This window comes from Mustela erminea, chromosome 6, assembly GCF_009829155.1.
Source record: "Mustela erminea isolate mMusErm1 chromosome 6, mMusErm1.Pri, whole genome shotgun sequence".
NCBI classification, from domain to species: domain Eukaryota; kingdom Metazoa; phylum Chordata; class Mammalia; order Carnivora; family Mustelidae; genus Mustela; species Mustela erminea.
Genome location: NC_045619.1, coordinates 118,771,391 through 118,786,383, shown reverse-complemented (window position 1 = coordinate 118,786,383; position 14,993 = coordinate 118,771,391). Strand labels below are relative to the sequence as shown.

The 14,993-nt window shown below is 44.5% G+C and overlaps 1 protein-coding gene across 4 annotated transcripts in view; it reads left to right on the top strand.

Annotated features, from left to right (window-relative positions):
• The window catches only part of FAM107B (family with sequence similarity 107 member B), a 73,473-nt gene that overhangs the window by 1,210 nt on the left and 57,270 nt on the right, over window positions 1–14,993 (top strand). The window contains exon 1 of one of the 4 annotated variants that reach the window (XM_032349469.1): window positions 13,243–13,260. The exons of the other annotated variants lie outside the window; for them this stretch is intronic. The gene's annotated coding sequence lies outside the window, so the exon portion shown is untranslated. Of the gene's footprint in view, window positions 1–13,242; window positions 13,261–14,993 lie in introns of those variants that run through there. 4 annotated transcript variants of the gene reach the window in all.

Here is a 14,993-nt window from a genome sequence, read left to right as displayed (position 1 = left end):
CCATTACTTTGGAGTTGCTTTAAGTTGAAATAGTACCTGAGGTGCCTGTCTGGAGATTCCTTAGGGTTCGTAGTTTCAAGTTGAAAACTTTTAGTATAGAATGATGTATGTTTATTATAAAATGGAAAAAAATACAGAAAAGAAGGTCACTTACGCCTACCACCCAAACACACCCTAAGGATGAAGGCATCTTAGCTTGATTTATGGCTTGGCAGCCATGGTGGGATTGTTTGAGAGAGAATGTGTGTGTGTGAATAAAGGAAGGAGTTACTGATTCTTGATCTTTACCAGTCGCATCAGACTAAAATATATTGAATAACCATAGTCTACAGTAGTGGTGACACTTTCACATAGGATTAATACCAACAAGTTGCCTGAAGTGTATCTCCTTATAGCCTTAAAATAACTACTTCTACAAAAGGGGGAAGGGAAGAAATAGGGAAAACAAGGTACCTTCCACATAATTTGGAAGAATGAAGCGACAGAAAAGTTTTAGGGATTGTGTTCTTTAGATTTCAAGAGTAGTTTTGGATTGACTATTTAAAAAAAAAATAAATACTTCAGCTTTTAAAATATTTAAAAAGCAAAATTCTGCGACTGAGGAGACGTATGTGATGCAAAGACACTCTTTTTGTAGAACAAGGAATGACCGAGGTTTTATAGCTAGATGTTTACTTCTGAAAGTAGAAAAAAAGGATTTCCCCATGAGTAGTGAGTGGTTTGGAGTGCGTGTGTTCTGTAAAAAAAGCCAAAAAACAACACATTGTTCAACCGTAGATTTGGCCCTGAATGCTTTAGTTATTGCATACACTTACTTTCCACTTGTAAAGTTTTTGGACGTTTCATTTCTCCAATTTCCACTTGTAAAAGTTTTGGACATCTTCATTACTCCATGCAAAATAAAAAGATGTTGGAGACAACTGTGTAGAAGTGGATGGAGCATGAGGATGATGCAATACTTTTGGAAGTCAGAAGAATTTACAAGAAGGAAGTTGTAGCTTTGTACTATCAGGTGCAGTCTTTGTTCCTGTTCCTAATTTGGGGCTCCTTAATCTGCATACAGGCTTATAGGGAGCTTTTGCGATACAGTGGTGACTTGTTAGTCTGTGTGTGAAGTATGTGGTGCAAAGAGTTTCGTCCGCTGTAATGATCAGCGTTCCTTCAGAAATAAGAGGACCCTGGCACATAAGTCAAAAGAAACTCAAATAGGAAATATCAGAATTTTTGGATATTGTCCTTCAACCCTCTTATGGCCTTGGACACCGGAAACACTGGAAGCAAAATGTATGCCCCTCTGGAATAGAGGTCAGAGTTAAGTAGCTTTGCCTTTTTTTTATAATGTTGCTTCGTGGGGAGGAGAGGAGACTTTGGGGTTGGTCCTGTGTCGTGGACTTAATACGGCTGTTTGTGACAGGCAGCCTCTTGTCCCCGTGGACTGCAGGATCCATTCTTGGGGTATTTCAAAGGAGACTTGGTTTGTGTTTTAGAGAAGGGCTATGAGAAATCCTGTTCCGAACTGTGGTAGGGTGGGTGCATTTATTAATTCAATTTTTTTCTTTTTCTTTTTCTTTTTTAAGATTTTATTTATTTATTTGACAGAGAGAGAGAGAGGTCACAAGTAGGCAGAGAGGCAGGTATAGAGAGAGGGGCAGAGAGCCCGACGTGGGGCTTGATCCCAGGACCCTAAGATCATGACCTGAGCCGAAGGCAGAGGTTTAACCCACTGAGCCACCCAGGCGCCCTCTTTGTTTTCTTAATTGTTTTTATCGCTTCTCGGCCTTTTGGCTAAGATCAAGTGTTTTCTTAATTGTTTAAAATGTCAGAAGATAGGGGGAAAAGGTTTATACTGATTTTCTTTGGGAGTGGTTGAGGGGTAGAAGACATTTTTCTCTGGAAAAAAGGACCCTAGTATATTAGTAATGTGGCTTTAGTGTTATTCATGATAACACTTGTCTGTACCTTCTTCTCTGCAGGATTCTGTGTGCAGAATGTGTTTTAAAATGGGTCAGGAAAATTGATTCAGTAAGACCTAGATTTCAGGCATTGGTAGAAGCCCCCAGATAATGTTGGGGACTTCGACAGATATGTTACTCTTTAAGTCTCAAGAAAGTAGCTGTGGATGTTGGCCCATTTTGCAACTTACTTCGGGCATATGTGTGGGGACAGCACGGGTGTCAACCATGTCAACCAGAAGTCTGTGCACAGCCCAGGCCACGTAGTGCTGGGTTGACCTGAGGAGGCTTCATTTTCTTGTATAATTTCCTTGTCTTGGCCTATTTTTGCTTTTCCTTTGTGAAAGCAAGTCATTTTTCTCCCCCCTTTCGTTGCTAGTGCAGAAAGTGCTGGGCCTGATCCATTTTCCTTAGGCTCAATATTTAGGGAGCTCAGCTGAAAAGGAACTGAGGCTTTTACCCTTTTACCCATCTGGTATTACTGATTTCATTTTGCATCAGTAAAATAAATAATTTGGTAAGCTGGTAGAAGTTGCCATTTAGCCATGGTAAATAGGGGCTATTTCCAAGACGGGTAGGGGAAACTTGGGCTTTTCATTCACTTCTTCATTTAACAGACATTCACTTAGAGCCCCTTCCATGCCAGCAGTGGCCTAACGTGGGGTGGATTGCAGTTGACAAGACTGATGGGGTGGGACCCTGTCCTTAGGGCAGGGCAGGCAAGAATGATATTTAAAGAACTTCTCGGGTCGCCTGGGTGGCTCAGTTGGTAAAGCAGCTGTCTTCGGCTCCGGTCATGATCCCAGCGTCCTGGGTTCGAGTCCCACATCAGGCTCCTTGCTCCGCAGGGAGCCTGCTTCTCACTGTGACTCTGCCTGCCACTCTGTCTGCCTGTGCTCGCTCTCACTCTATCTCTCTCTCTCTCTGACAAATAAATAAAATCTTTAAAAAAAAAAAAAAGAACTTCTCAAAATTACACAAAGTTTTTAAATGAGTGGGGCACCTGGGTGGCTCAGTGGCTCAATCATCTGCTTTTGGCTCAGGTCATGATCTCAGGGTCCTGGAATTGAGCCTCGCCTCAGATTCCCTGGGGAGTCTGCTTCTCCCTCTCCCTCTGCACCCCCCCCACCACAACCTGCCTGTGCCTTCTCTCTCTCTCTCTCTTTCTCTAAAATAAATAAATAAAATCTTTGAAAAACATTTTTTAAAAAGTTGTTTAAGGACAGTCCCGATAAGAGCTATGAATTAAGGTATCTCTGAAAGAATGACGGAAATCACAGCTAAAGCTGAGGGGTTGGGTTTCTGACTGAAATTAAAGGCTGTGAAGAGGCTTGGGAGGGAAATGTGCCTACTTGCTCAGGGCTGATCAGTTTGAGAGCCTGGTGGTAGGGGTGTGGCTGAACACAGGGAGAGGACTGTTTATTTTATTTTATTTTTTAAGATTTTATCCATTTATTTGACAGAGATCACAAGTAGGCAGAGAGGCAGGCGGTGGGGTCGGGGGAGGGGGGAGCAGGCCCCCCGCCGAGCAGAGAGCCCGATGTGGGGCTCCAGGACCCTGAGACCATGACCTGAGACAAAGGCAGAGGCCCAACCCACTGAGCCACTCAGGTGCCCCAGGACTGTTCATTTTTGTCTAGAGTATGGCTGAGGGGTTGGGACACTTTCTATAGCGTGGAGTCTGAGAGACACAGGGAAACTATGGTATTGTTAAACCTCAAGGGTAGGGGCCCTTGGAAGTTAGTTGTGGTGGGGACATGGGGTCCTGAGCTGTCCTGAAGGCTTCCCAGGAGCTGAGGGCTGGTGTCACGTGGTGGGGACGGGTAACTGACCTCAACTGTGCCCACCGGAAGTTCTGTTACAAATGAGAATATAAGACAGTTTTTGTGGGGAACTTGTAGAAAGACTTACTTGATGTTTTTCAAACTCTGGTGAACTGTAGGAAGGAAAATAGAGGGAAGAGGTTCAGAAAAAAGGGAGGAATGTTGCTTTAACACAAGGTGGATGCTTTAGTCCTTCTGCCGAAGATTTCACTGGAGGGGAAGCCATGGGCTCCAAGCCTTAAAAAGCAGTAGCCACAGTCTGTGCTCTGTGGTGCTGTGTGCATGGGGAAGTGGGAGGGAGTCATGGTTTGGTGACAGCCATGTTCCCCACACACAGCGAAGTCTCGGGGTTCTGCCGTGTGAAGAAAACGCCCATTAAAAAAAAAAAAAGAACTCTCCCGCCCTTTAGAGGCCATGAAACATCAAGGGTCTCTGGGGTGTCCACAGTGCTTTTCCAGCTTATGCTGCTGAATCATAAATTCAGTCATTAGACCCAGAAGTTTTAAATGGGGGCGGGGGGGCAATACCCAACCTACGCAACCTTCTGGGTTCAGTCTGTGTTGTGAAGTCTCCTCCAAAAACAGGATTGAGAAAATGTGGGTTAGGGTCCAGCCATCTGCTTCCTGACTGATTGTAGGTAGATGTAGTTTGGAGGGTTCTTGATCATCCTTGTTGTCCACGCTGACTTGTGTTGTCCTGGCGTGTCTATGGGGTACTGCCCTGCTCAGTACCAGTCCTGGACTAGAGGGTGTGATTGGGGAATGGGATGCGTTTCTTTCTTTTCTTTTTTTTCCCTTTAAGATTTTATTTATTTATTTGACAGATCACAAGTAGGTGGGGGTAGGGGAGGGGACGGGAGAAGCAGGCTCCCCGCTGAGCATAGAGCCCGATGCGGGGATTGATCCCAGGACCCTGAGATCATGACCTGAGCCAAAGGCAGAGGCTTAACCCACTGAGCCACTCAGGCACATCAATGCAAGTGTGTTTCTGCTCGGAAACTGGGATGCATTTCTTAATGTGGTTCAGGGAAAGCCAGGTCCCTGTGAATCAGAATCCAGGCCCCAGCTCTGTGACCTGCAGCAAGTCGCAGAACCCCTGGGAGCTACGGTTTTCTCATGTGGGAGGTGAACTTAGTAAGATGTACCTTCCAGCACGGCAAGGGCAAATGCAAGGTCGCAAAGCCCCAAACACACGTTTCCTGAGACATGGGCATTAGGCTGTTGTACCATTGCCCACAGTCTTATAGCTCCAGTTTCTAGTAACTCAATGGCAGTGGTGCCAAGGTGCTGATAAGAGACATGTAGGGAAGGGTGGGGGGGGAGTCCCTCTTTTCCCCTGGCTCCTTAGGACGCCATCATATCTCAGGAGTGTTGTAAAGATAACCTGGTTTTGATAGTAGAAGTGACACGTTCTGTTATATTCTTGGACACAAGGTTTGTCATAATAAAGTGTATAGGAGAGAGGGCTGTGACTCTGAGGTAAACTTTTCTGTGTCATTACTAACACTTAAAACTCAGCACACTCCATGAGAGTTAAGGTTGAAACTCACATTGTATCTGGGTTTTTCAGGCATCTGGGCCTGTTGCATGCTAATGAGTTTATGAAACTCTACAGTCACCTTATAAACTCCTGCAGTATGAATAGTCAGAAGTTGTCTCTGAGTGTCTAATGTGGATGAATTCAAATTTCCATGTCCCAGAGGAAGTTAAGAATGTCATTGTGGATATGTGTTTGTAGAAAGACTTTCTTCATAACATCCTTTTCCCTAATAACTTAGTGTCATTTAAAAGCTAAAGCTGTGGTCAGGGTTCTTATTTTTCTTGCTGTTTTTAATGGATGCACAGAGTAGTGGAGTGTGTGTGGGAGAGAGATCTAGATTTTTAAGATTTTCAGAATCTTCAATGCAAGCTCCGCATTAATAAGTATGATTTTTGAGCAGGTTATTTATGTCTGTTTTTCTCCTTCCTCATCTGTAAACTGGCGTAATCAGCCTCTTAGAGCTGTCATGAGGGTGAAGTGAAGCTTGCACACTTCATAGCTGATGGAGTGCCTCCTTACTAGAAGTTGTCATCCAAGGGATTTCCCTGTGGTTCTGTGGCACCCGGGCCACACTTTTAGGACAGGGGTGGATCTTTGAGGGCAGAGGAAGCAGAGAACAGACAGAGAAAATCAGCTGCACGATCCTTTAGGCTCCTGCTGGAGTGAGAACATGTTACTATGTGGTCGTGGCAAGGAGGCTTCTTGAAGTACTAAAGGGTCACACTTAGAGTTCCCCCTGGGTTAGCCTGTTGACCTAGGAGGGCTTCCATATTCTTATCTGTGAAATATAATAACAGTAAGTGTAATAATATTATTTTTATTATTACCAACGTACAGTTCTCGAGGACTTCTTACGTGGCAGGCATTATGCTAAGTGATTTATGAGATTCCTTCATTCAGCAGGTATTTAAGGAATTTTCCTGTGCGCGAGGCTCTGGGCCAGACCCTGGGGGACGTGGCAGGGACAGTGGGCAGGACAGATGAAATCCCTGCCTGCGTGGAGTTTTCATTCTGGTGGCAAGACAGACAGTATGTGATTCCAGGGAGTGTCAGAGCTATAAAGGAACCAGTCAGGTGAAAGGGCTGGAGTGTGGTGGGGGGTCAAAGTGGTGTTTTTCAAAGGCGAGGCCCATCTTGGGGGGAGAATTTGAGATCTCAAGGAAGAAAGGGATGAGCCTCACCCCCATCCGTCTGTACAGGGGCAGGTGCAAATAATAGCCTAGAAGCAAGAGGACTCTGCTCTTGGGGAACGGCAAGAGGGCCCCAGGTGGATGGAGCTGGTTGTAGGGGTGGGGCAGGATATGAGGTGAGGTCTGGGTGAGCACCGGCTCATGTGGGGCCCGCAGGCCATGGTCCAGACAGTCATGGGAGGGCTCCGAACAGGCTCTGAACAAGGCTCTGGCCTTGTGTTTTCTACATACCCCTTTGGCCTGCAGCGCAGTGGTAATTCCGGAGGGGCCAGAATGGAAGTCCAGAGACTCCAGAGGGGGAGGCTTTTGTGATTCCCCAGGGATGTTGTAAGAACTAGGATGGGACTGGTGAGAAGTGGTTGGGTGCCTGATACGGTCTGAAGGTGGAGCCATCAGGACTCGCTAATGGATTGGAGCCAATATTCCAGAGGTAGAGGAGCCATGGATGACATCCACACTTTTGGCCCCAGCAACTGCATGAAGGGGGTGGCGCCATTTATTGATGTGGGGAACCCAGAGGGTCCAAGGGGGGATGACATAACTCTCACAGTAGCCTCTGAAAGTAATAGTGTTACGATTCCCCTTTCACAGATAGGGCAACTGACGCTGAGAGGAGTGAAGAGTTTGCCTTGAAATGAAGGAAGCTGGGTCAGGATTGGGATCCGGGTGTGATCCTTGACCTGCTCGCATCCTCTACCATTTCTGCTGTACTCTATAAAATATCCGAATTCGCTATAATCATGGAGTGGTATGAAAATGCCTGTGCAAACACTTTGGAAACACATCTCTCGTTTATGTCAAGGTGGCTTTATTGAGGTATAATTTATATCCCTACAACTCTCCCGTTTAGCGTGCGGCTCTGTAGTCTTCAGTAGGTTCATGCAGTTGAACGACCATCACCCCAGTCCTGTTGGGGATTTTGCGGCCGATTCCTGTTCCCATCCCCAGTCTTGGGCAACTACTTACCTTTCTTCTGTTTCTAGAAGAAGCAGCTTTTTCTAGAAATTTCATCCACTGAGAATCCTACAAGATGTGGCCTCTGGTGTCTGGCTTTGTTTGTTTTCACAGAACGTGTTGCAGCGCACCTCCTCTCATGCCATGCGTCTGCTTTTGAGGAATGTGTTTTTCCTTTTGTCAGAGAGAGGTGCTCTGTCCTGATGACAATGGTTTCCACCGAGGTGGGTCCATAGTATTAGCTGGCATTTACTGAGCATTTACTATGACGCCAGACGTGGTGGTGTTCGTGGTCTTCTTTCATCTTCCGAGTGATTCTTTGAGGCAGGTAGCATTATTAGTGTTTGACAAATGAGACACTAAAGCACAGAGAGATTAAAAAGCTTGCCCAAGGTTATGAGGAAAGCCAGGATCACACTCGCCCTTCTCTCTCAGAACCGTGTCTGTGTTCCCTGTGTTGATAACGCGTTTGACTTCCTAACTTCAGAAGGGGTTTGGGATCCTGGTGAGAGTAATGCAATTGCCAGGTAAATCCAAAATTACAGTTTTAAGGAAAATATTTGTACTACATTTCTATTTTTGGCATTACTGTATGGAAATTATAGTGTCTTAAAATGGTTCATTTGTAGCTTTCTTTTTGGCATCATATAAGGATAGCGCCAAATTAAAAACACGTAATTATGTCATGAGACCAAGCTTGTGTATTTGAGTAGTGTTTTAAATGTTGTGTTTACCAGAAATGCCATTTTTGTACAAACTAGCCCCAGGCCTACTGCCTTATTAATGGATGGAATTTAATTAGGCATGATGCATTTTTCAAGATGTTTATATAATTATACAGTAATACATTTTTTCCCCTCTTTGTAACAATTCTGTATTCAAACAGTACTTTATTCCTATTCACATAAAATCCGTATTGGAAAATTTCATATTCCCTATTGAAGAGGAATTCTTTGTGTCTCCCGATGTTCTGAAAATTTTCAAAACATTTTAAACACCTCCTTTGTGTCTGTTTACCTTTTTTTTTTTTTTTTTTTAAAGATTATCAGGTAGCTTGGTAAGAGCTGGTTGTGTAATTTCAGCCATCATGAGTGATAGCCTCTTTGGAATCAGGACTAACAGAACACCAAGATTCTGCCCTTGGTTTCTCATGAGACACTTTACTGGTGTTGCAACTTCCTGTCTTTCTGAAACGGAATTATGGCATCATTAAAGTAACTCTGTAAGTGTGGTACATCTTTCATTTTTTAGGGACTTTTAATTATGGTCCCAGTTTACTACTTCAAGATACCAAACAAAAAAAGCCACTCTTTATTTTAGAATACCTGGTTTGAAGAGTGAAAAAATTAACAAGTTTGTGTTATGATCTTAAAAGGTCTCCTTCAGATCTTTAAAAAGTCTCTATATGGTTAGAACCGCAGGGGAGTCTGCCGTATTTTAAAAGATTAACCAGTGAAATGGCAGGTCTTCGAAACTGGTGAAAGGGGGCAAACACTATTCCACAGCCATTGCGACAGTTTGTGGAGCAGCAAGTGAAAAGTCCCATGACTTGAGCTAGAAGCTGTGGCAAAGTCCAATTTGGGGACGGAGTGAGAGGCAAACAAGGTGCAGTACAAGAGCCGTATCTTCAATCGCCATCACCCTCTATTCACATTAACTGTTTGCACGTGGGTTGGACAGCATGTTTCAGCTGCAGAGGCCACCAGCGTGTGGAGCGTGGACATTGCAAACATGCCCCAACCTGTTCCTTTTTCCATTCCAGGTGTGCTTCTGACTGGCCCTACTCGCCTTGAGGAGTGGGGCTGTCAGATTGGAAAGACAAATCAAATCAAATTAAAATGGCAGGGAGTGAAAAGTGATGGACGCTGTACGTGTGAGTTGTGTGCCCTTTACATTGTGTACGTTATTACCTCCATTAGATATATTTAAAAAAAAGAAAGACAGGAAACAAAAGGAAACACAACCAAATTCTCCAGGGAATAAAGGCAGGAGGTGGAGCGTCGCTCGAGAAGGCAAAAGCAAAGTTGCCACTTGGGTGTTGCTCGACTCTTTTCCCCTGTTGCACACGTAACTTGCTTGCTTCGGATGCTGATTTTCCTGCTCGGAGCAGCGATTTTTATGCTTTTTGCATGAATGGGTTTCAGATGAAGCTGGGGGCTGCTGGAAACCTGTTGGCAAAAATTGTTAACAGAGGAACCTGTAGATTTCCTCTCTAGGTCTCCCCAGGAGCTATCTGTTTCTTTCTTATACCAGCTGTGAATCTTCTGAGTCTTCTTACTTGAGAGTTTCTCCTTTCTGGGTGGGGCTGGGTGGGGCCCAGCCATCCGGACCCCAGTTTCTACTGATGGGCCCTGCCCTTTCGTTGTGGGGTGGCTGAAGGCGAGGTTCCAGAACATGGGCCAGCGAGGTCTGGCAGAGGGCAGGGATCTGTAGAACTCCCATCTCCCCACCCCCACCGATGACGTCACTCCCATGCGGTTTCTTCAGACTGGCATCGGAACAGAGCCCATACTTACCATCTGATTGTTACGCTTCCTGAACCCTTTTAACTCTGGATTAGCTCTTCTTCCCCATCCTTTTCCTAGAGCTGTTAATTTGTGGAAGAATCAGGTCCGTTGTCTTGGAGAGTGGCCCACCTTCTGGTCTTGGCAGATAGTTTAAACCTGTTCCACTAGTCTCTGAACGTCTGTACACTGGAAGTTAGCCCTAAAGCTTGATTAGCTTCACATCCAGCTGTTTGGGTGAGATCATTCTGTTGGTGGTGGTGTGTACTTCACCTTGCATCATCTGAGGCAAAGGTCTGGGTGTCTCCCTTGTGGTAATATAGAGGCAACTCTCCTCCAAGTTCACGGTGCGAGGTTTGAGCCTTTTATTGTGAATTTCCTCACCCTCCTTCCCCTAATGTCTGTTGGCGTCCCCTGAGCACTATTACCCAGACTGAAGGCCTCATGAGAGATTGGTGATTCTTCTTTCTTCATGAGCATGGTTAGTGAGAGTGAGGTGAAGTTTAAACTGGCCAGGGGTTGGGGAAAACCAGCGATGCTGATGTAGCTTAGGGACATCTAGAGTGTTAGTAGAGAAGTCAGGATTGGTCTGGCTTTCTCCAGGTGTTGCAAATGCTTCCTATCATTAGAGCTAATTACCATTTGCACAATCTTTTATGACTGATACTGCACTGGATTAATTTTACTGTAAGTCTGGCTTAGCAGCAGCATTAAATTCTCTCCTGTTGTTTACATAACTTGGGTGCCTGGCCACCACCTAAATTAGGAGATTATGACGTGGGTTTATGAGCTGGAGTCCGGTGTGATGGGGCACACCATGACAGATGATCTTTGTCAATAATCATTTAAAATCTGACACGTAAGTAAGGACATTAAAGCTCCGTCTTTCCTTAGAAAAGGTGTCACTGATGAGTTTAAAACAATGGGAGGAGAATGATCAATCTGAAATAGTTTCTGTTCTGCCAGGATCTAGGAGCAAGGGACCTTTAGTAGCAGCTTTTTGACTTGATTGTGTAGCTCAGAAAGGATAGATTCTTATAGTGTTTCCAGCAGGAAGTAGTTGAGAGCTCCTTTTATAAAGAAGGGTGGTTATAGTAAATGAATTTAATTTCCATATGCTCCTTCCCTGCCAGACCGCATGAGGACATACTACACCAGCATCCTGATTTAGGGACAGCCTCAACCTTTGAAAGCCACTGCAATGGAAATATATGGATTCCTCTTCTCACAGGCAGGCCTTTCTTTTGCCACCGTGTGTCCCTGGAAACCACTTGTGAGAGGGGTCATCACAAAGCAGGTTCTAGATTCCCTTAAGCACAGTTTTACGATGAGCAGTTGTGTTTGTGAGCACACACTTGGTATCAAATCATGGCTCTGACCAATAAATCCTAGAAGAAAGGTGAGTACTAGAAGCCTTAAGGTGTTTGAAATTGTAAACCGTATCATGTTGTCAGAGAGGGTCTGAGCTTAGAGAAGCCACAGAGATCCAGAGGTCAGTTAACCCAGAATCCTTATTTTTTAGTGAATAATCGGACACTCAGACCTGGCAGCTAGCTGGGCTCAGACCACATGCTAATCACTGGTGGAGTTGGAACTGAACTTGGTCCAGAATGTGGGTCACAAATACTTACTGTTTTTCTTGTGCACGTGTAAATGCTTTATGTGTGTTATTTTTTTGATCTTCATATGATCACATGACTGTATTTTACCAAAGAGGACACTGGTTTATAGAGACCTCCAATAACTAATCCAAGGTCATACAGAATTCACGTTTGCTACAGAGAACATGTGCTTGTCCACCTTGGAGCGCTGCCTTTCTCTTCACCCCTTCTTTCTTTTCCTCCTTCCTTCCATTTTATTATTTTTTAAACTTTGTTATTCTTTTTTTTTTTTTTTTTAAAGATTTTATTTATTCATTTGACAGAGAGAAATCACAAGTAGGCAGAGAGGCAGGCAGAGAGAGAGGAAGGGAAGCAGGCCCCCTGCTGAGCAGAGAGCCCGATGTGGGACTCGATCCCAGGACCCTGGAATCATGACCTGAGCCGAAGGCAGCGGCCCAACCCACTGAGCCACCCAGGCGTCCCTAAACTTTGTTATTCTTTACTAAAGGGATGCCCTGGTTCCTTATGGCCCATAAACATGGCCATTCTAGGACCTTCCATATACTCTAAAAATCTGTATTAAAAATCTGTTTTTTATTTATTGTAAATTTATTGTACATTTATTTATTGTAAATTACAATAAATTTGGAAATGGAAAATGAAACACTCACCGTAAGAAGTATTTAAATAATTAATGTGCTTATTTAACAAGTAATTCTACTTGGCTTCTTAGCATGTTGAGCTCTTAGATGATAGCTGGTTCAGGACTCTTAAAAGAGAGACATCTAGGTAAGTTTGAACAGATGGTCTTTTTCTTTTGCTAAATACCTTGTGCCCAGCCAAAGCTTGAAAGACATAATTCCTTTGATCACTACTTAAAACAAATTGCCCCTCATCCTTTAATTACTGGGAAACATGCCCGAGGCACTGTCTGGTGGTGGGGTCTGGGAAGCAGAAGTTTCTGGGATGCGCTCCTCGTCCTTGTCTGCTCCTCCTGTCTATTTCTCTTTTCCTTCAGTCACACCCTGGGAGTCCTATAGCACAGATGTCATCAAGGGCCAGTCTTGTGGGAGCTGGGGGGCAAGGGGAGGCGGGCGGAGGGCAGTGTGGGTGAGTCGTCAGCCCTCTGGAAGTGGGAGATATTGGTTTTCTGAGCGTTAGCCTCTTTCTTCTTAGGACTGGAAGACTTCCCTTTTTCTCTGTCCATGCTGTCCCCAGAGTGTGGTTTGGGTGCCACAGAGGCATTTATTAGGCCAGTCTGAGTCAAGGGAGTACACAGGGAGGGGAAATGTGGAGACCTGGGAATGTCCCGGAAGTGTCCACTTGGAGGTCTCTTGTATTCTGCTCTGTTGGGGACTTTAAACAATTTGTGGTAAAACAAAACATAGTCAGCTTTGCAGCTGTCCCTAAAGATGCCCAAACTAGGTCTTTTTTTTTGGTTTAGTTTTGTTTGATTTAAATGCTTCTAAATTGCATTTTTCATGAGCTTCCTGTTTGATTTGTATAGCTGAAATCTGTAGTGATTGGATCTACCAAGACTGGTTTTTGATTTTTTTTTTTTTTCCCTTTTTCCATTTGCGGTAGAAACAAAACAGCTCATAAAGAGAGTCTGGAACATGCTGCATCCATGTGCATCTCCACGAGCCCCAGCACATAGCTGATGAGCTTCATACACTCCTATTTATAGCCTCTTTAGAGTAAGTGTAAAACGTTAGATGTTCCCTCTACAAACCTCATGTCAATGAACATGACTCTTTAAATGGAAATAAACGAGTTTTTACTCACGGATGAGTCACTTGATAATCTCCTTTAAATACACACCCGCTGTTTCTCAGGAGAGTGTCGCTGCAGTCACGAGCCTGTGCTGTCACACGAGTGATGGCGGGGTGGGGGTGAGGCCTCCAGTGTGGAGCTCTCACAGGGAAGCCGATGCTCGGGAGTGCTGACTAGACCAGCGTCTCCCAGCTCCTTGCTGCATGTGTAGGACTAGAGTTTTCTTCCCTCCATCCCTAATTCAGTACGGGTTCCTTTGCCCTCACCCTGCCTTCTCTGTGTCCTAGTGGTGGCTGCCACAGCAACATATAAACAAACCCCAAAATCAAAACTTCTGAGTTACAGGGATGATGGTGACAATTTCACTGCAGTAAAAGAATAATGTTAGAGAAAAAGCAATGCACATCATTCTGTCATCCTAAAAACTGCCTTTTTTTTTTTTTTTTGCATGTGTACATTCTTGGTTCTTGTTCATACTAATATAAAGTCTTTAAAACCTTAAAAGTAGTTGACTTATAACACCAACGAAAAGCCTAGGGGTTCATATGAATGTGTGAGAACTATCTTTGCTGTCTTCTGTTCACACTTTGACTTTTAGTGCAAGCAGCTTCCTACAAAGAATGCATATGTGATTTCTTTCCAAATAAATAAATACATAAGAATGTATTTTTGTAAACAATTATATGAGCACATAGTTTTCTAAGAACAAGTGTGTGAGTTTTTTCCATGGTTGTGGAAGGATGCTCTCTACATTACCATTCCCCGCAAGGCTTTTTAAAGCATTGGCTGTCACTTATTCCAATGCTGGCACACTTGAAAGAACGTGCACTTATTTTAGGTCGCCCTCGTGGTGGGTAGAAAGTTCTTTTACCTCTGTGAGCTCCAGTTTTCTCATCTCTGCGATGTGAATATTAAGCAGGTAATGCAGGTAAAGCCCTGGACACCATGCCTGGTGTGTAGGTGTTAGTGTTGTTCCTTTGCATGCCCCCTCCCACTTTGGTGTCTGGATGTGACATTGTATATGATTGTTTTCACTCACCCAGTGGAATAAAACTGTTCACCTTCACTGGACGCAGTTAGAGTCTGCCTAAAGTTTGGGATGAGTGCCCACTTCACGTGTCTTGTGCTGTGGTCCATCTGTACCTGAAGTGCTGAGCCAGTTTTACAAATGGTAGAAGAAAGGCATCGGTTAGGAAGCTCTGGATGAGGGACCAAAGGTGGGGCTCTGGGGCCCAGTGGGAGAGTGGAAGAGAGGGCACTGGACCTCACAGAATGGATATGGACATCTTAGCCCAGGGGCTACCACAAATACCATAGGCTGGGTGGCATATACAATGGACATTTATTTCTCACAGTTCTAGAGGCTGGAAGTCCAAGATCAAGGATTTGACAGAGTTGGTGTCTGGTGGGGGCTGTCTTCATGGTTTGTAGATGGTGGTCTTGCTGTGTCCTCACATGGAGGAGAGAGACATCATCTCTCTTGTGTCACTTTTTCTAGGGGCACTAATCCCATTCATGAGGGCTCTACCCTTGTGACCTAATCACCTCCCAAAGGCCCCACTTCCCATCACATTGGGCATTAATAAGGCTTCAATGTAAGAATGCTGGGGAGATGTAAACAGGCAGCCCATACCAATGGCCAGTGTGAACAGAGGTT